This window comes from Dipodomys merriami, unplaced genomic scaffold (assembly GCF_024711535.1).
Source record: "Dipodomys merriami isolate MVZ:Mamm:240054 unplaced genomic scaffold, mDipMer1.0.p SCAF_676, whole genome shotgun sequence".
NCBI classification, from domain to species: Eukaryota; Metazoa; Chordata; class Mammalia; order Rodentia; family Heteromyidae; genus Dipodomys; species Dipodomys merriami.
The window spans coordinates 249,855-272,754 of record NW_027206264.1 but is presented as its reverse complement, the minus strand read 5'-3'; positions in this window follow the sequence as shown (position 1 = coordinate 272,754).

Below are 22,900 nucleotides of genomic sequence, written 5' to 3'. Positions count from 1 at the left end.
TTATATTGAAAGATTTTGATTATAGAAAATAAATGAAGAGTAAATTCCTCCTTCTACACCCTATCATTATTCTAAAATATTAATATAATACACATTCATTGAAAGAGACTTTAACTGTTGATCTCATAAGACACTAGCAAGTTGTTCTATTTTGGTTCCTTAATATTTTTTTTCCTTAATATTTTTGATGTCTACTTCCTTACACCAAAAATGAAGGGCTTGGAATAGATGAACTACAAAGGTGCTGGCAGATTTAAAACTGTGTGGTTCTGCTAGAAGCTTAATTTATGAAGAAATATATCATTTCCTCCAGTCAGTTCCAGATAATGTGCTAGTTTTTCACAACTATTGCTGACATAGCATCCGTTTTCAGTTCCAATGAGATGGAGGACAATGCACCCATTGATAAGCTCGCTTCAAAAGGGAATATTAGTTACCAGTTATCAATCCTTTCATTTAATCTTCTTGATAAGAACCATATTATAGAAACATTTCTTTGGCTGTAAAGCTAATAGCCATCTCAACTGTATTGGATAATACTGCACATGTACTTTGAAAAATGGATTTCATATTTGTTGCCAATTCAATTTGGATGTGTCCAGAAAAAGAAAAAAATTCATTTTTCTGTTCATCTGTCCTGAATTACTAAGCAGTGAAAAAGACGTGTTTTCTCCAAGTCATTAGAAAACCTTAATAATTACTTTCCATGTGGACTATGGGTATGTTTGGGATACAGACATGATTGCTGTTAGTAAATAAATTTCTGCAATGGGCCCAGGGTGGAGGGGATGAATTTGGTCCACGTGCACTGTGCACATGTATGGAACTATTACATTCCACAAATTACAGATGTATATATACTAATTCAAAATTAAAATATTCAAATAAACCAAATTTCTCCTTCAGATTCAGGAAAATATCCTCCTTATAGATATGGTTTTAGAGACTGTATGAGACTAACAGTATATAGAGAAAAATAAAGTATGTGTAGAGCACTGTGTAGCATTGCAATGAAAATGCAAATGTAGCTTCCTTAATTCTGGTGATCTAGAGTCAATCTGGCCACTGTATTCTGTACTCATTAGAGGAGATTAGAAAATTCTCTTTTTTTCACAGGGACAAGAGCTGCAAATATTGGGTAAGTGATGTCAATGATTGTTTGGCTAGACCTTCAATTTTATGAAATAGAGTTTCTACACCCAAACTAGAGGCAAACATCAGAATATATAATGTTTTAATAATATTATATGAACTTCTAAGTACATAATTTGAACAATTCTACAAGATGATAATCATTAGCTGGAATAATCATATTCTGTACACAAGAGATCCTTCAGAAGTGCTTAAAAAAAACAGAAACCAGCCCTTCAATATAATCATAGATCCCTTCCACTTGCTGGTCCCTTGGCACTGGAGACACTACATGCATACACACAGAGTTACAATCACATGTTCACATAGCATCCATGAACACACTACACACATTCACACACATGTACACACATACACACATACTCAAACAAGTCACATGTAGCTGCAAGCACACACAGAGGCATATACATATGCATACATATACGCGTTCCACACACAGAGGCATAGAACAAACACATGTGACCACACCCATACACCCACATATACACACAAACTCATACAGACACAGCCTTTGAATGGCTGGCATGAGGAGGACACCCCCCGAATGGTAGAAGTGTCACGTGAACAGGTCAGTGCAGGCTTCTCAAAAGGAGCTGCAGACACGGAGCATGAGCCAGGGGAGCCTTGTGAGCAGGCAGCTCTTCTCAGATCACCCTTAGAGGGTGGAGTGGGTGATGGAAAGTGAATGAGGGAAGGAAAGGACAGAAGTGAGGTGAAGTAAGAGGGAGAGAGAAAGGAAGGAGAGGAGACTCCTGGAAGCTGGATCTGGCCCAGGAGGAGAGACGCTCTTAAAAGAGTCCCCAGTATGGGTGACAAATGGTCACCTATATATTCTCTGCATGCCAGCAGCATACCTGCCAATAGGACACCAATCTGTGGATGGTGCATGGTGTGCAGCTGGGAAGGGAAGTTACTGAGAACTGCAGGGAAGTTGGACAAGCGGTAGACCTGGTGGGAGGGTCCGTACTTCTCTGATATGTTTGTATAAATCACCCGATAGACATCTTGTAGTTTAGATGACTAGAGATACAATGTATACCTCTAGAATCATGAGCTTAAGACTGAATATGAGTTTCTCTGGTCTCTCTGTTTCTACCTTTGTCTTTCCTTGTTCTTAAGATGCTCCCACAGTACCCACACCGTGTTAGCTTCCCACGTAGTGCAGATGGCTTTGGTGATTTGCCTCTAGCCAATAGGATGGGGCAGAAATGATGGGATGTGGGCTTCTAAGATTTAAGTCATAACAAGACTCAGGATTCTTCTTGGTATGTACTGCCTCTTCTCCTTCTCAGAGAAGAAAATTGGCATCATTTCATGAGCTGCCATGTGGGGCGGTAGCAGTCCCCCCAGGGGCTGATGTCTCAGGTCAAAGACACCAAGGCCTGAGGCTGCCATCAGTCAAGTAAGTGAACTTGGAAGCAGTCCTCCTTCCAGTCAAGCTGGTGGTGCCACAGCTACAGCCCACACCTTGATTGCAGAGTTGTGAGAGACCCTGAGCCAAGAGGCAGGCACTTAGCCCCTGCCCAGATTCCTGACCCATAAAGTGGAGATGGTGTTTTAAAACTTCTTCACTTGGAGCAAGTTACAATTCAGAAATCCACAGCCAAGACAAGGCCCCTTTTTGTCTCTTTAGGGGGTTCTTGGATTAGTTGCCATACCTCCTGCTAGCAACATCTTGTTAAAGCACAATGCTAAAACTAGCTGTCTCTAAACAACATTAATTGAATACCTACTGTTTGCTAGTATGACAGGAGGGTGCAGATTCAAGAGGTTACAAGGAAGTGATAAGAGGGAGGGAGAGAGGGAGAGGGAGAGAGAGAGAGAGAGAGAGAGAGAGAGAGAGAGAGAGAGAGAGAGAGAGAGAGAGAGAGACAGAGACAGAGACAGAGACAGAGACAGAGACAGAGACAGAGAGACAGAGAGACAGAGAGAGAAAGAGGAAGCAAATTATTTAACAGGACTGATCTGCTTCATTCGTTGTTGAAGGTCTTACTCTAATGACCTAAAAATTTCATGTTCTCAACTTTTATTTAACCCCTCAAATGAACTGCTTCCTTTCCTGATGGTACTACTTCTGAGCCAGGGTACCTCATCCAGTGTTCCACCTGAGATTGGAGCCTTGTGCTTGTTCCCTTTGCTTAGGCATAGCGTGGGGCAAAGAATATGTCACTCCTGCCATCCCAGGAAACAGGGGTTCCATTCCTGCAGCTCACTAGTACAACTTCTGTTTGACTCAGTTGACATTTTACTATTGTTGACTTTTAGGGCACAGTTTACCTCTAAATGAGGCCACCATTTCTCTCTTTCCTCAGGCCTAGAACTTGCTAAGCAATTGATCTACCCACCTGAGCCACAGTCCCTACCCTTGGATTTAGTCTTGCCCTAATTTTGCCCAGGCAAATCTCAAATTTGTGATCCTCTTCTATCTGCCTCACTAATAGTTGAGTTTATTATGCATAGGCGACCATGCTGGGCTTTTACCTTTTGAAAAGGGTTCTTTTCTTTTCTTTCCTTTTTTTTTTTTTTTGTGGGGGGGGACACAATTTGCTCTTTAGAGGCAACAAAACATGGAGGTCAAGAGCTTGTCTCTGAAGCCTTACTTCCTGGTTCAGCTTCTGGAGGTGTGACTTTGGATAACTTGCTTCTATTTTCTGGGCTTCCGTTTACACATGCAGAAATTGGACAATAATAATAGAATCAATAAAAGTGCATTTCCATTTAGAAGGACTAGAAATGGTCAACTGTGTTAAGACAGCTGAACAGTCCTACAAGTACTTGGTCACAAGGAAGCTAATACATGCAAAGTGCTCAGAGCAATGACTGCCCTGAGTAAGCGCCTGTAAATGTTAGCTTCTATGACCACAATATCACTAAGGGCAAAAATAAAACAATGTTTAGAAACGCCAAAACTGCTTCCTTTGGGACGGGTTTATGTTTAAAATTTTTTTTTGTAATTTTCATGAATTGAGAAACGACATGTACTGGATTCTTTTTTTTTTTTTTTTTTGGATTCTTAAATAGAGTGATCCATAAACTGAAATTTCTCAGAAGACATAAGGCTTCCTTTCTCTGCAAAGCCTTTAGAAGTCATTCAGATTCAAAGAGTGGGGAGAAGTGTTACATTACTTGAGGAAAAGAGAAAGTATATACTTAGTAGGTGAGATGAGGACACTGTAGTGTTGTTTATTGAACTTCCAAAGAACTGCAATTTGTAAAATAAATGAGGCATGGTAGAAGTCCTTCTGTTGGTTAAAGAAAATGAAGCTGAACTTTCAGTATTGCCTGTGGGGAGACGAATATGTACTCAGTGATGCATAGATATTTACAATGACCTCAAAAGAAAATGTTATTAATAATAGTTTGCAGTGGACTAAGAAACAGAGTATGTATAATGGTTTATTTATAAGGATTGAGAAAATGGAATACATCTCTCAGAACAGGAAGTGCGTGTGCCTGAATTTTCTTAGAAACTTGGATATATCAGCTCCAGACTTTTTGCATTTTTTCCTTTTCCCTGATTCTGTCCTGACTCCCTGGACTTTCTATTTGCCACTTTCTCAGAACCTAATCAATCTTTCCTTCATCAACCTCCTGGTTCTACTTACACATAGAGTTAGGTAGATACTGATGGTTCTTGGTTGGAACCTCAAGTCCTCATGGGGCTTTGAGAATTTGGAATCTGAGAATGCTTTTCCCACAGTGCAGGGATAAACATGAAGAGAAAAAAATCCATGATGGCATGTATTATATTAGAAAATCAAAAACCCCACAGCAAATTCTAGAATCTTGAAACTCTCAGTGTGGTCCATGGACCACAAGCAGTGGCATAACCCAGGACCTTGTTGGCAATGCAGAAAATCTAACTCAAAACCAAACAACTAAATCTGAATCTGATTTTTTTAAAACATAACCCTCATAGGCCTGTATTCACATTCTAGTTCTAACAGAACTTCCCTAGAAATATAGTTTGTTAACATTCAAGCTGTTATAGCAGTATGCCACAGTAATCCAACCTGAACTTGAAGCTAGGGTGTATAGACTTCAAATCCTGAATCCACCACACAGGAGTCACACCTCTTTAACCTCTCATAAACACAGCTTTCTCATCAGAATGTAGGAATGATAGCAACACAGTTACATTGAACTGTTAATTGAATTAATAATTATAGAATGTTTAGAACAAGGGCTAGCACTCTGCAGTTATGTGCCATATGAAAGTGTTGACTAAATATTATTTTAAGCTCAATGTAACCCCATCAAAAAGCTCTAGAACACACCTTCCTCCCTCCCTCCCTCCCTCCCTCCCTCCCTCCCTCCCTCTCTCCCTTTCTTCCTTCCTTCCTTCCTTCCTTCCTTCCTTCCTTCCTTCCTTCCTTCCTTCCTCCCTTCCTTCCTTCCTTCCTTCCTTCCTTTTTCTGAAGTACTGGGGTTTGAAATTAGGACCTCATGTTTGCAGGGCAATCTACCCCTTGAGCCATACTACTGAGCCTAGAGTTTCATAACAGAATAGATATATGAAAATGATTCCTAAGGCTCAATCAATTCCTCCACATTCTCACTTACGACTTCATTATTTCTACTTTGGCAAAGCCTTTCCATGTGTATTTCTATGTGGTGTTTGTTTACCCTGAAAGGTAATTATTTGTGTCTAATGACTTCTGCATTAAATCCTTGGGAACAGGATTATGTCTTTGTCTTCTTGCTATTCTATTACTATCTGGAACAAATAGATGACTAGCAAATGTTTGTAAAATAAATGAATATTTTTTTAAAATAACTATTTTCTGATTTTGTTCAACCCAGAAAGTTCTTTGTTTTCCTCATACATTTTTCTTCTTATATTGTTAAGGGCCAGGCTGTGCTACCTAAAATAAACCACTTTGGTATATTATTTTGAGCAGAAGTCCATGAAAACAACAGATGCAGAGAGAGACTTTGTCCGGATTCTCCTTGTGTGTTTAAAGATGTATTCTCCAAAAAGAGCTCAATTGTCTTTGATCTCCTCCAGAAATTTTTACCAATCAATGCTCAACTTGTAACATAGGAGAGGACATTAGTAGTCAATACCTCAACTAGACAAACTGTCACAAACTATCATGCCTTCCACCTATACTTTTAAGGGCCCACTCATTTAAAAATTATGTAATAAAATATTTTCCTTAAAGTGGTTTATACTTCCCTTACCATTTCCTGTTACTCTATGCATACATAAGGTTTCAAATCTCCTAGTTTTTGAGTATTCATTTTTCTTCCTGTGATATACCAGGTATGTAATGTTAAAAAGTAAGGAAGTATCCCTTTTCTCCTGCTAATCTCCATGATATTTGTTTATTTATAGGCCTAGTTATAAAACTAAAACTAAAACTAAAACTAAAACTTAAGTGGGTAGGGGCTGAGAAGGTGGCTCAGTGGCAGAGTGCTTGCCTTGCATGCCTGAGGTCCTGGGTTCGATTCCTCAGCACCACATAAGCAAAAAGAAAAAAGCCAGAAGTGGCGCTGTGGCTCAAGTGGTAGAGCACTAGCTTTGAGCTGAAGAGCAGAGGGACAGCACCCAGGCCCAGAGTTCAGGCCCCATGACTGGACCCCCCCCCAAAAAAAAAAAACAAAAAATTTAAGTGGGTAGAGAGTAAATCCTTCCTGCCCTATATGTGGTCAACCTACATTTATAGAGAAGTTATGTGTGTCACTGTGCATATTCTTTGGCTTACTAAATACATCTTTATGTTGCTTAACATGTTTGACTGTAGTTCCTAGTGGTCCTAGGAATGCAAAATACAACAGATTTATGCAAGAAATTTTTTATTCTAGGGAGGAGTTTCTGCTATAATAAGTCTCCCACATCCTTTACTAGCATCAGAATGTGATAAAAATGATATCGTGAAGGTTAAATAACTCTAAGTACCCCAAACCACAGAATTTTACACTCTAAATAGGTAAATTTTATGTTATGGTAAGTTACTTTTCCATATTACCTAGAAAGATGTTTGCAATGGTATAAATAAATAGCTAGCCCTGTATAATGCTATACTAATCAGTCTAATCAATTCCTATCTTTTATTTTATTTTTTAGGTCTGAGATTGGGACTTGAACTCAGTACCAGAATATTTTGCTCATTGTCTAGTGATCTATCAACTGAGCCTTGCCTCAAACCCCTAATCAAGTTCTCTAATATACTTCTAAATCTAATCAAGTTGACCTACATTCCCTAGTCTTTTACCCTTAGTTAGTCTCCCTTGGAAACATTCTGCCAGACATCCCCATAAGTGTGCTAAACTAATCTCTTAGCAACTTCTCAGTATAATCAAGTTGACAATCACAATGGATATTTTTAAGCAAAATATACTCAATACTACGTGTTAATGAATAGTGAGGCAGACTTTACTCAGAGCCATCATTAGGAACCATCTCTCTACAGGCAAGGACCATTGTAATGGAACCATACAATGGGAGAGGAGATTGAAAGTTCCAGCCCAGAGGACCATGCAGATACCAAATCACTTATAGCAAAGTTTATTGTCAGCAAGCTGACAAGGCACAGCCTTGTCTTTGTACAAAAGGGGTATCTTTATAGTGTGTAGTCAGGGTTGGGTTTGCTGATTACAAAATGGGCAGAAGCCATTCATTCTGTTGCTGGAGCTGGAGACTATGGGTGCAGGAGTTAACAATTGCAGTCAAGTCTGGATTTCAGGAAAGGGGCTGAGGACCTAAGATGGAGGTTGTTAAGTAAAAATGGAGGAGAACACACTAATAGAGATTAAGCTCAACTCAGAATACAGCATGGGCAAGAGATAATCTGCAGCCAAGGAGCAGGGAAAAAGGGTCAGAGTGGATGGAAAAATTACTAAAACAAAATGTAAAGATGTTTCTAGCTAACTTGTTCTAACAGTATTCTTATTGAACACAGGCCAGGGTGAGAGTTGGTAGGAGATGAGGAGATGAGATACTGTATTGAGGCCAGAGGAATCTTGCTAAATCCACTTATTAGACTTCTTGCTAAACCTGGATTTTTAGAAGGAATTGCACAAATAAGCTTATTAGGAAGGTTCAGAGGTGGAACATAGTTTAAGTCAAGCAAAAAATATTTATCAATATCCATGAGACATCTAAAAGAAAAAACAGAAAAAGTGCTATATAGTTTGTCAGTTTTGGGCTTTCTTTTTCAGTAGTAAGATGGAACTCAGAGCTTTATACTTACTAGGCAGGAACCCTCCCACTTGAGTCATAACTCCAGATTTTTTGCTTTAGATATAGGGTCTTGCATTTATGTTTGACCTGGCCCAAACTATGATTCTCTTATCTAATTCCTGCAAAACTGGGATGATGATAGATGTGCTCTACTACACCCAGCTCTTACTGGCTGAGATGGGTCTCTTTTGGCTTGAGTTGTTTACAAATCTTGATCTTCCTGGGCTCTACTTCCCAAGTAGCTAGGATTATAGGTGTGAGTTACTGTACCCATGTGGCTTTAAGTCATTTTTAAAGAACGGATTTTTATAAAGGTCAACAGCTTTGCAAATTTCATCTTTTTTAGAATGCAGATTGTCATTTCCTGAGTGATCTCTTAAAATGATATAAAAAGTCAGGCTGAATAATAATAATAGATAATTATAAAAATAGGCACATGGACATTTACATACAACTTTAAAATGTATATATATATTATTGTTACTGTAAAGGTGATACACAGAGGGCTCATAGTTACATAAGTCAGGTAATGAGTACATTTCTTTTTTAATAGTGGCACCCCTTCCTTTGCTTTTTCTCAGTTTTCCCTCCCATCCTCAATCACAAGTTGTACAGTTTATTTTCAACATAGTGCACACAACTTTTGTAAAGAGGTAGGGCACAGAAATGCATTGAAGAAAATCTGTGATGTATGCATAAAAACACTAACAGCTATTGTTCATCTTTCTGTCTTTCAGGGCAGACTCAGGGGAGCTAAAGAACCTTGGGCTCAGGACTCTTCCCTTTCAACTAGTCTCTTGTAGGGACTGTGGAGGGACTCTAGCAATTCTTTATTTAGGAGAGTAGTTTTATTGAAGTGTAATGTTATATTACATAAACTGGACAATTTTTTCTCATTGTTCTTTCTGTACCCCAAATGGTGCAATGCCAGTACCAGCTTTTTGTTCCACCTTAAAGAAACCATTTGCTCTATTCTCCTTTTCATCTCAACTGTGGATGTAGAGGTAGCGTTCCAAATGCCCCCTTAAGGTCTCAGTGCTTATGATAAAGACACAAAGACATGACTAACCTCACATTGGAATAATGAGCACAAATTTCCCACACTAAATTTAGAGGATATAAATCTAGACATAACAAAATGTAGCTATTGTGCTGTAAAATAAAGGTATACTATAGGGCTATTGATGTGAAATAAAAATTCTGATTTAAAGAAAATAAGAAAGTAGTTTATTCTGAGCCAAATATGAAGGACCACAGCCCAGGAAGACAGATTCGAGTTGATCTGAATGTCATGTCTCATCACAGAGATTTCATGAACATTTACCATTACAGAACAAAAGAAAATCATAAGTCAACACTTTCCAAATATATTTGTGAGACATGAGGTAGAAGGGTCTACAAGGAAAGGGAGAAATCTCTTGTAATGGTTTTAGGTGTTATTTGACAGCTTTCTTAAATTCAGTGTTGGTAGAAGATAGGTCTGTTAGTCATAGCCACAGATGCTGAGATGATTACCTTGTAGTCAAGAGGGTATAAGGTCCAATACAAAAGCTGAAAGCAAATGACTGTTAAAAAGACTGTTCTAGCCAGGGTCCAGTGGTTCACATCTGTAATCCTAGTTACTCAGGAGCCTGAGGTCTGAGGATTATGCTTTGTAGCCAGCCCCAGCAAGAAAGTCCATTGAGACTCTTATCTTGATTTAACAACCACAAAGCAGAAAGTAGAGCCCTGGCTCAAATGGAAAAGCACTAATCTAGGGCAAAAAAGCTCAGGGAGAGCTCAGCCCAAACCTGGAGGTCAAACTCCTGGACCAGCACAAGAAGAAAAGATAGGCTAAAAAAGGAAAGGACTATAATAATGTTGGAGGTAAGTGACTCCTGACAATCCTAGCTACTTGGGAAGCTGAGATCTGAAAATTGCTGTTTGAAGCCAGTCCAGGAAAAAAAAATCTGTGAGACTCTTTATCTTTAATTAGCCAGCAAAAGAAAGCCATTAGTGGAAGTGTGGCTCAAGTGGCAAAATGCCAGCCTTCAGTGAAAAAGTCAAGCAAGAGCTTAAAGCCTCAAGTTCAAGCCCTTGAGTTCAAGACCCAGTACTGGCACAAACAAAGTAAGAGGAACGTGCATCAATTATTTTAGTAACTCATGAATTACAGTTTAAGTGAGCTTTTGACTTTGACTGAGGATTATTTTCTCTGCTAGACAAAATGCATTTGCAGTTGCCAATAGGAATCATTTCATATTGCTATGGGCTGAAAATTCTTGGTTATTTCCTTCCTACAGCCTAGATCCTATGTTACAAAATTGTCAAACAGCCTCATCCATTAAAGGCAATTGAAAGTACACACCCTGTAGAATTAGATCATCCTCAGAGGGGGTGATCTAATGATCACAAGCTTCTACGCCCCTGAGATGACACAAGGATCACTGGGCTCATCTCTCACTCTTGGACTACTTTTTCTACTTAGGGGATATGACTGAAGAGAAGTTTCAACAGAGTATAACTTGGACAGTAAAAGTTCTTAAACATTATCAGACTGGGAAGTTTGTTGATGTGGTTGTGACAGTCCTGGGGCTTGAACTAAGGGCTTGGGAACTATCCTTAAGCATTTGCTCAAGGATAGTTCAGTAGCACTTGAATTTCCAGCTGTTTTTGGAGATAAGAATCTTGCCAACTTTTCTGCCCAGGTTGGCGTCAAACCATGATCCTTAGATCTCATCTTTCTGGGTTACTAGGATTATAAGTGTGCACAGCTTGTGCTGGGCTCAAAACTGGGATATTTTTAGACTGGCAGAGACAAGATACCATGAGGGCAATGAGTTCAAATCTCAATATTATTAAAAATCAACCAATAGATCAACAACACAACACAATCCAAACCCAACCAAACAATCCCCCAAATGTTATACCACTCAGGGAGGAAAGAGAGAAGAAAAAGTGAGAAATGAACAAACTGATTTATCACTTTTCCATTGGTGAAATGTGTAAATAGAAGTTATATAATTTTCTGCAGCAATTTTTGTGAGGGGATTTTGACTTTGCTAAGTCTGGAGTAGGACAGTATTGTCCTAGTGGCATCTACTTCAACTCATAAAACATTGTATGTTGTTCATAAAATCATGCAGTTTTGTGTGTATAACTTTAATGATGTCACTACTGCTGGTCCAGAGACCCCAGCTGAAAAACCGCCATGTACATGTGGCACTGAATATGCCGCTTTGTACAATGGACATATGCTGTTAGCATTTGTCCTTTATTTGTTTGAGTGAGAATCTTTGTACAGTAAAATTGATACTTTCTGAGTTGATCCCAAATGATCCTGTCTTTTCTCATCTTTATGGAATGTTTCCTGAACCCTATTGTTTCATTCTTGAGTTCCTAATATTTTATTTGTATTTGACTCTCATAAGAGGTACTTAAAAATCTCACTATATGAACATAACTGTAGGGATAAGTTGAAGGTTGCATTAGGATTTTCACAATCTTAGGAAGAATATTGAGAAATAGCACACAATTTCCCTATGAATTAATTTTCAGAGGCAGAAGTATCCCTGTTTTCCTTTTGTAATGATACCTGACAGTTATTAAAACCAAGTATTTTTTCAACTATGAATTTGTCAAGGCATATCATAATTTTTTGAGGCTTACTAATTGCATAAAGTGGAAACTCCTATTTTTCTGTAAGAGTTGGCAAATACATCTATATCTAATGTACTACAACCACATTGTTTTCCCAAGTGGATCATGTGTATATATATCTCCCTAAAACCCATATATTGAATGCTTAATTGTCAACCTGGAACATTACTGGCTACCAGGACACTATTGGAAGGTGGTGACACCTTTCAGTGATAGTCTAGTGCAAAGAAATTAGGTCATTAAGGGAATGGCTTTGAAAGCCATTGAAAGCTTCCTGGTTGCCATAAGATGAGTGGCTCTACTCCACCACATGTTTCTCACCATGAAATATTGCCTCACCTGAACAAATAATGAGATCAAGCAACCTTGGACTGAAACTTCTGGAGCTGTGAACCCAAACATATCTGTCTTTTTTTTTTTTTAATAAATTATCTCTGATATTTTGTCACAGCAATGGAAAACTGACCAATGTAAGTTGGGTTTTCAGTTAAGATCGTATGAATTAGTGTTTTTCCATTGGATACACCTACCTTTATCCATAAAGAACTTGTTTATTTATTTTTGCTGGTCCTAGGCCTTGAACTCAGGGCCTGAATGCTGTCCCTGAGCTGCTTTTGCTCAAGGCTAGTGTTCTACCATTGCAGCCACAGCTCCATTTCCAGCTTTTTGGTAATTTATTAGAGGTAAGAGTCTCATGAACTTTCCTGCCTGGGCTAACTTTGAACCACAGTCCTCAGATCTCAGCTTCCTGAGTGGCTTAGGATTACAGGTGTGAGCCACCCATACCTAGCAAGACTGTCCCAACACTCATTTAATTGGGCTTAGTTGGTCCATTCGTTAGCTATTCTGGAGGCTGCGGTTTGAGGATCTCAAACTGAGTTTGAAAAGGTCAAGCCCCAGTATCTGTATTAAGGAAAAAAAAATCAACTATCTCTCAAAAATCATTTTGGTTCAGTTCTATAAAAATGATCTGTTGGACCCAAGGCAATTGTAAAAAGAGAAAAAAGAGTAGGGTGGGTGGAGTTGCATTTCAAAAAGATACAGGCTTAGATATTCTTGGTAGCCAAGAAGACAAAAGTTTCTTCTCAGTAGATGCAAAGAAAGACAGATCTGTATTTTCATGTAACCAAGAAACAGAAGTTTCTTCTTTGTGGGATAATCTGGAAGATAGTAGGGCCATTTTCTCACAGTGATCACAAAGGCACAAGGTTTCCATCAACTCCAAATACAGATGGACTTGGATGTGCATGCGACTCAGAACACAAGGTCTTCGTCAGGCTTCTGTTAAACAGGGAAGATCACTCATGTTGGAGAAAGTCCCAAAGAGGATAAGAATCAATGGTTTAAAAATATATAAAATATACCAAGTTCCAACATGTAAATTAAAAAAATTATCTTCTTGACTAGCAAAATTATGACATTTTCCATAAGAAATAATGAATTTAGATATGTTGTGGTCTTGAGGTGCCATTTAAGAATGGGGCTTTGCATACTCCAAAATATGTGTAAATGGAACAATATATTTCAGTTGTTTCGGTTTGAAAGTGTTTCAAAGCAATTCCAGAAAATCCAAAAGCCTCTCCTTTCTCTCTGTCTGTCTCCGTCTCTGTCTCTTTCTCTGTTTCTCTCTCTCTCTCTCTCTCTCTCTCTCTCTCTCTCTCTCTCTCTCTCTCGTGTGTGTGTGTGTGTGTGTGTGTGTGTGTGTGTGTGTGTGTGTGTGTGTGCATACGTGCGTGTGTGTAAGTTCTGGGATTTAAACTCAGGGCCTGGGTGCTGTCCCTGAACTTTTTTGCTGAAGGCTAGCATTACCACTTTGACCCACAGCTCTACTTCTGGCTGTTGGAGATAAAGTCTCAGGGACTCTCCTGCCTGGACTGGCTTTGAACTGTGATCCTCAGATTTCAGCTTTCTGAGTAGCTAGGATTTTTAGGTGTGAGCCACCGTCGCTTGGCCCAGAGTTTTCATTTTTTGAGAGCCAAATTATAGAGTTTCCATGACTTTTGTAATATGTTATTTTTCATAAAAAGATTAAGAACTGGTGATGCGAGTTAATCATGAAGACTTCATCAAGTATCTACTCTGAGAACGACTCTTCTTGGTATTTAAGGATGACAAGAACACAAACCACTGTCTTTGGGAGCTTAACTCAAGTGTTAGAAAAAGACATGCAAGCCATGCTCTCAATGCAAATGCTTTAAGAATAGCAAGCACCTTGCAGACTGGGAGCTGGGGAAACATTACAGGGAGAAATGATTTGCAAGTATTGAGGGGCTGAGTAGGCTGTGGGAGGGAGAGATGGGGAAAGGAGTGATTGATGTTCTGTTTATGGGCTGAAAGAACATCAAGTACCATAAACATAATTGGAAATAAATGGTTTATATGTAAGCTAGCAAGTACTTGGTGTTGGAACTGGAGAAAAGGTAGGTTCAAGCCAGTTGAGGAAGGCAGTATGGAGAACATGTGAATCTTGAAGGTACAGGACTCTGAAGATGGAAAGAGCTTCAGGGAGGAAGACCCATAAGGGTCAATGGTAGTAGTCACCATAAACAAATATGAGATCTAATCAGCTAGCATCCTGCTACTCCAATATGTATATCAACAGGGATCTAAGAAGAGTTTGAATGTCTAATTCCCTTTTGTGAAACAGATTTTAGCATGTCAACCATTGGTTATTTATTTTTTATTTATTATTAATTAATTATTTATTTTCTAACTCTTTTCTTCCTCCCCCTCCTCATCTTTTTTCCCTTTTGTGAAGGAAACGAAACCTAAGACAGTCAATTTTATCGTGAAGATTTCTTTTCTTTTCTTTTTATTGTCAAGGTGATGTACAGAGGGGTTACAATTACATAAGTAAGGTAATACGTACATTTCTTGTCAAACTTGTTACCCCTTTCCTCATTTTTCCCCTACTTTCCCTCCCAGGATTTATTTTCTTTATAGATCAAAAACTGAGATAGGATTTTTTTCCTGGAAGATGTAACATATAACCTTAGTGGTTATTTAATTTATGGTCACTTGTAGTGACTTTTAAATATTTAATTTAGATTAGAAGATTCTTCTTTATTGCTGGACAAGACACTGCTGCATAGGTGTTAGCAAAACAGAATACTGTTAGCAAGCAGTATAAGCTGGCTGCTGGTGACTCATGCTTCTAATCCTAGCTGGTTAGGAGGCTAAAATCTGAGGCCTGAGGTTCAAAACCAGCCAGGACAGAAAATTCTATGGGACATTTAGCTCCAGAAAAAAGCTGCAAGTGAAGCTGTGGCTCATGTATACAGTATTAGCTTTGAGAGAAAAAGCTAGGGGACAGTACCCAGGCTCTGAGTTCAAGCCACAGTACTGGTGAATACATGCACTTATGTGTGCACATGTGCATGAGCACACACATGTGTATATTTACACACACAAATAAAGTACAAAAATCTTGGAAACTTTTTTGTTTTCCTAATCCCATTATTTCCCTTCCTCTTCCCAAATCAGGAGGAATTTTAAAGCAGAAAGCAGACATTACATTTCCTCTATCATTAATAGATAGAGATAGATTGTTTTTGTAAACTATATGAGGGCAAAAAGGAAGGCTTAGATTAAGGGATATGTTTTGAAATGGAATTAACAGGGTTGAATTTGAGAGTCACACTGAGTGGTAAGAGAGAGAAAAACACATAGCTTTATTCCAAGCTACACCTGCTCTGACACACTGGCTAGCTGCATGGTGGCTTCTCTCAATGTGACAAGAAAAGTCAGGTAGTGAGGGCAATTAATCTATTTTTAGACAGATGATTGAAAAGCAACTTTACTTAGTGATAAGGAAGTTAGATTGTGTCTATGTTACTATTTAAAATTTTCCAGAACCCTCAAATATTAACTTATTTGTTTAAACATTATAAATTGATATTTTTATACTAATGTATATTATATATTCTGTTCACATTGAAAATCATGCCCCTCTCCCTCGCTAATGTCATATGCATGAATACAGATGAATGAGGGTGTATTTGTGCAGACTGAAGAAACACAAAGTTGTCCTTTAATTTTCATTATTGTTGTTATTATTTTGAGACAGTGTTTTGCTATGAAATCCAGGCTGGCTTGGAACTCACTATACAGCCCAGGTTTGCCTGAAATTTACAATTTTCCTGCCTCAGTCTTCTGAGTACTAGGCTCACTGGTGTGTGCCACCATGCCTGGCTCAGATAGTGTTCTGTACATTTTGTTGATGGCCTACCCAGTTGCTCCCAAGTTTTGGTACCTTTTCCACTGGTGGTATCATGACATCGAAAGCCTTTCCCATGGTAATTCCTCGGGGCATTCTGAGTGTAGGCACACTATTTTCAAGTTGTATGCTCCCAAGGACCAAGACCAGTCCTATTTCCCGGAATATCCAAAACTTTAGGCCAATGTCTTCTAGAGTATATAAACAATAAACATTGACTGAGTGAATGGACATAGGATGAATGAGCATGTTCAAGTCAGAGAAACTTACAGGGAACAGTATATATTCAGTACTGATGGACTGCCAGAAGAACCCCAGGCCTAGGATACACCCTTGTGCCACATTAATGATGGTGGATCAATGATGGACCACTTATATGATGGTGGTTCTATAGGATTATGTTGCTAGTGACACTGTAGCCACCTTAGTCTGTAAATGCACTGTTCATTTCTGTAACAAGGAAACCACCCAATGAAGCAGAATTTGTTCCCTTGTTAAAACACATATAGCTATATTTTTCTTCTTAGTGTGTCCCAGAATGTGTGGAAGGCTCAAATCTCTGAAGATCTTCCTGCCTCTTTCCATCTTCTCAGTTCCTTGATGGTCCTACTGGTTGCTTCCTTCATACCTGCATGTAAATAGCAACTCTGTTTCATGTAGTAATTGGTGGAGGATGCTATGGGTAGCCCATCCAGAACTCTTGAGCATGTGTAAAACCAGACTATCTTCATGTCAGATGCCCAGAGTTGCCAGCAGGTCCTAATTTATTCTGTGGTCTCAAAAGGATATGGACCAATTACTAGGGCACTCAATATATTTGGGTGGCAGATGGCTCTTGTGTTGTTTTACCCACTTCAAACAATTTCATAATTGTGCAACTAATAAAGACATTTCTGAATATAAATATATTAGTGATCATTACAAGAAAGCATAAAAATTATCAATAATCAAGTTAACACAAAATGATATGGGAAAATAATATATACCAACTTTTTTCTTGTAATCGTCATTATAATAATAATTGCAGTATGAGTGCTTATTACATGCCAGTGAAGTTTGTTAGAGCATAACATATCCACTTCTAAATACCACTGTGCTTTGCAAAATTGACAATAACAATTATGATGCTTATAGAAAAATGGATTTAGGGGTACAGTAGTCTAAGAAATATTATCAGTGGCACATTAAACACACACACACACACACACACACACACACACACACACACACACACACACGTTCAGTGCTTACACAGGCATAACTGTCAAGTCAGGATAGCATTTTAACTTGAACAAGGGCTACTCTGTGCTTGTGCCAGAACCATGTAGGCTGCAGAAAGGGTATGTGAAGGAGTAACCAGAAGGTTTACCTGAAATTTGATAGAAAGTTTGAATAACAGATGATGATGATTCAGGTACCTGGTGGGAATGTGAGGTATACACATGGATTCATTTTTCGTATTCCTACAGTCTCAGTTCAACTGCATGTGATTTTTTCTTGTTCTCTTAGTGTTGTCTATAGATGAAGATATTGCAAATAAACACGGAGGTCTTATTCTTCCCTAATTGTCCTCTAATGTATTGATTTCATTGAAATCAATTGAAATCTGCATTTTCAAAATACACTTTCCTGAAGGCTTGACTGTTTTACTGGTTCAAATGGTTTCTCCAAATTAATATTTTAATCCTTCATTGAGTTCTTTTGGTTTGGGACAATTAATGTTCTCATTGATAAGAAAGGTTATGTAATTTGGTCAAGGTAGAATCTTATTAAGTAATAGCCATACTATCACTGACTTTCAATGCATTATATTATACTAAAATGATAGTGATATGTTCACTACGTTTCCATTAGGTTTTTGAAGTTGGATTTATTTTAGAGAGGGCCAATTTATTGCTTATTACTTGATAATTATGTCTCAAACTTTCTTTTTGTAGTTTTGGTCTATTTTCCAGTTTTTCCTCTGTCATGCTGGGAAATGTATCAAGCTATTACATTGTATATTATTGCTCCTTAAACAACTGATTTGAAAGTAGTATGGTTAGTCTTTCTTGTGTGTGTTCAACACCACGCTTGACTTTCTTGTCTCTCACTGATAATTACGCTGCAAATAATATCCAGGAAGTCTAATCAAGAGGTCTCAATCATGGTGTAAACATGCTGTGCTCCATTAGCATTCCAAGTGTTTATTGCTTTGTGTATTTCATTAGTGTCTCTGGTTCCTCCTCATTACACAAACTCTTTATAGAATAGAAATATTTAGCACAAAACATCTTGAATGCTTTCATTTTTGAGCAGTAGCATTTTAGATTGCTAAATAGATACTTCACAATTCAAATCCCCTCAAGAGGTGATAGTAAATGTGAATGAATAACTGATGACACTGTAAATGGGCTTTTGGTATAATAGTGATTACCACCTGACTGGAAAGCCAAAGGTAGGAAGGGGTTTGGAATGAGCTCTGACTTTGGAGTTGGTGAGCTACATTCAAGCCTCAAATCCTGCCTTTGTTAATTATGTGATTATGGATGGCTAAACCACCTAATCCTCCAGGAACTTGAATGCTCATCTGTCAAGAAAACTTTTTTGATTTTGTGCTATTTTCCATTTACTTGTTTTTTTTTTTCTTGCTTATCTGTCTTTGGGAGGGTAAAGGGGAAGCACAGAAATAGAGGGACAAAGGATGAACAAATGCAGCATTGATACTAACTAGACACTATGTGGAAAATGAACTATACAACTTGGGGGGTAGTGATGGGAGGGAAAAGCTGGGAGAAGTAACATTGTCCATAAATGTACTCATTACCTGACTCATGCAGCTAACTGTTCCGTATATAATCTTTACAATAACAATAAAAATATTGTTCAGTTAAGACAAGAAAATCTTTTTTTTCATATCATGAATGAGCTAAATCACATTATGTACGTAATACATAATAGGTAGTCAACTACTTGTCAATGAAAAAGGACATTTCATACCTTGTAGAGATGGAACCCTGGGTTGCTGGCCCAAGCAGGACAAGCTTGAGGCTGTAGATCAGATATGGACAGGTACCCTCCTGACTCTTGACATCATAAGAATAAAGAATGGGCTAAAACAAGCAGGGACCACAGGGGCAGAGAGGATAGAGCAGAGCTGGAGGGAGCAGAGATGGAATAAGGCATGCTTATGCAGGATGGCTGGTTAGGGTTAAAAAAAATAAAATCTTTGTAGCAGAGGACTCCACTACTGACCCAAGCAGTGTATAGAGTATGAACATAGAATGTCCACCACCAACAGTGACTCCTAATGCAAGTTATAGACATTTTAAGTAATACCAATGTACCAATACTGGCTCATCAGGTACAACAAATGTGCTACACTAATATTCCTAAGAAAAGAAAGTGGAATGAGGTGAGAGCATGTATAAGTACTTTCTGTCAACCTCGCCTGTAAATTGCATTAAAAAATAAATCACTTAGACATTTAGACATGCACATGCACACACACAAATTGACTTTAAGGTTTATGGGCTGGTTTTGTTTTTGTTTTGTTTTTGTTTTTGTTTTTTTTTTGGTCGTGGGGCTTGAACTCAGGGCCTGGGTGCTGTTCCTCAGCTCTTTAGCTCAAGGCTAGCATTCTACTGCTTGAGCCATGGCGCCACTTTCGGCTTTTTCTGTTTATGTGGTGCTGAGGAATCAAACTCAGGGCTACATGCATGCATGCATGAGAGGCAAACACTCTACCACTGAGCCACCTTCCCAGACCCTGTACTTGTTTTGTTTTCAATATACCTTCCTTAGTTCTTTCCTTTTAGACCCCTTTATCCCAGGTTTTAGGAGGATCAGTATATCTCTTAGCTGCTCAAAGGGGAATGCAATGCAGTGGGACTTTTAGTTTGGTGATTGATTCCCAGCAGTCTTGCTCTGAGTCATGCTCTACTGGTGCTAGGACACTCTGGCTGACTTTCCCTACTCCATACTCGGAGCTCCGAGCTCAGGGTTTAGAATTTAGGTTCTGGGATAAGATAGACCTCTATCACCCACTGACTGTGTGTAATGGTGGACAAGTCTGGGGCCTCATCTGAATATGGTATTTTTGAGCCTCTGATAAGATTTAAAGGGAATAGTATGTGGGAAGTGCATAACATCATATCTTGTACATACTAAGTGATTGCTTTAAAAAATCTATGCTGTATTTGATCAATGGCTTAAAACACTGAATTTTGATTTCTCATGATTCAGTGGTCCCAACATTCAGATTAGGTGGATGGGTATGTTCCTACTCCATAAAATCGGCTTGAGTCACTAACTTGGCTGCATTCAGCTGGTGGCTGAGCTGTGCTGGTGGGTCCTAGAGGGCTTTGCTCATGAGAATTTTCTTTCTTGTTCCTCAACTTGTCTTCTTTCTCCATGGACCCAGCTTGGGCTTTCTCAAAGCATGATGGTCTGAGGGCAGCAGGATTTCTTACGTGGTGGTTTGTTTCTGAACACAGTGGAATTGGTCGGACTCTTAAAGGCTCTGCCTGAAACTGCAGAAAGTCACCATTATATAGTCTCTTGGATGAAGCAAGTCATAAAACTAGCACTTATTCAAGGGAAGGAGGTCAGCATGTACCTACTGGAGGAAAGGAATAGGAGCAATCTTTGGAGGTGACCATAGTGCTCAAGTTATTATTTCTCCATGATTTGGCTTGCTGTCTTGCCTAATAGGAGTAGCTCTATCTGTAGGATAGAATGAGGTGACCAAGTTGCTTTGGAAACTGCAGTATTTGTTTGGCCAAGGAGTCATTCTAATGTGGCCATGAAATCTTGATGCTGCTACTGCTGATGACAACGATGACAATGATGATGTATCTGTACGAAGAATTATAATTTCCTAAGTCAGATTATGAGTACAATGCGTCTTGATCAATGACACCTCTTTCATTGCGCTCATCCTATTTTATCCCCCTCACATCTACCCTCAAGTTGTGTAGTTAAATTTTTACATAATGCACATTGAATATAATGACTGTTTTTCCTCACTCTTCCTCTTTCAAAAGTGTCCGACTTTTTTCCAGCCCCCTAAAACATGTTTCCAATTCCTGGTATTCACTTGATAAGCAGTACTTTAGTTGTTCAGAGGAGTTACACATCTGACTTCTTCCTCTATGTATACTTTAGTCAGTTTGTATATATGGCCATACATAGATGGCCATGAAAGCTTAGAGTTAAAAAGAGCAAGTACATTGTTAGTATTGCTGTTCTTGCTAATAATGTGCATCATTTAAGCCTATCATCTGCTTTGTATCATCTCATGTCATGACATTTTCAGATGTATTTTTAAAAGTTACTATAACAGAGACATGTTATTTAATTATGAAATTTCTTTGTAATTAATGCAGCAGAGAAAATAAAATAATTTGATCAAAATGTGTCTCACTATTGGCTTTTGGGTTTTTGTAGTTTGCGCTTTCAGATTGGAATGTTCTTGGTTAGTCTTTCACTGTCTGGAGTCAGAAGAGCACTTTTTTATCTCACAGGGCAACTCACATGCCATTTCCTTTATGAAGCCCCTGTTGACACACCTGCCACCTGGTAAACTTGATCACTCCTTTTTCTGAGGCTCTACTGAATCATAAAAGCTTCCACCTTAGTAACTGTAACTTTATTGCACTTATATATTTATCAAGGCTAATGAGACCACTGTATGATGGGTGACATAAGAAAACTAATTGTTGAATGTTACCTTGCACTATGGGGAGGGAAACAAGAGAAATAAAGTGAGTCCTTTGCTCACTACTTGTTAGAAGAGAAAGTAAGAAAGAATACATTTAAAATATAATCTTTGGGGGCGGGGAAGGTGGCTCAGTGGTACAGCGCTTGCTTTGCATGCATGAGGCCCTGGGTTCGATTCCCCAGCACCACATAAGCAAAAAGAAAAAAAGCAGGAAGTGGCACTGTGGCTCAAGTGGTAGAGCGCTAGCCTTGAGCTGAAGAGCTGAGGGATAGGGCCCAGGCCCAGAGTTCAGGCCCCACGACTGGACCTCCCCCCGCCCCCCAAATATATATAATCTTTGGTCTTACTCTATGTGAATGCCCACCTGCACCTGCATAATTTATCATGTCCCAGTTTTCTTTTAACCATCCAGTGTTTTACTTGTAGGTTTACAGACACATTCTAGTTACTACAAATGAGGGAGACCATGCAACCTGTGTTTCTTTGGGTCTGAATAATTTCCCTTAATATAATTGGAAAGTCTTTCCATTTACTTATGAATGGTACAAGACCAAAGGAGGATATACTTATGAGAGAACACAAAAGTGCAGTAGCTATGTGCATGTGATCATATAAAATAATATTTATCAAAATAAACTCCAAAAAATGGAAACAAGAGGATTATTTTCCTTTGTTGCTGTTTATATTTTCTTTTCTTTTTGTCCTGCTTGTTCATTTATCCGTCTGGTGGGACAAAGGGTGAACGAATGAAGAAGTGATACTCACTAGACACTAGATTGAAAATGAACCACGCAACCTGCAGGTGGAGACAGGAGGGAAAAACTGGGAGAGAGCAAGTGGAGGGGTGGGTGACTTTGTTGAAAAAGAAATGTACTCTTTATCTGACTTATATAACTGTAGTCTCTCTGTATATCTCCTTTGTAATAATAATAATAAAATTAAAAATAAAAATAATCTTAATTTCAGAGCTAGAGATCTGTGCAGGGTATTACAGATACATGGGAAC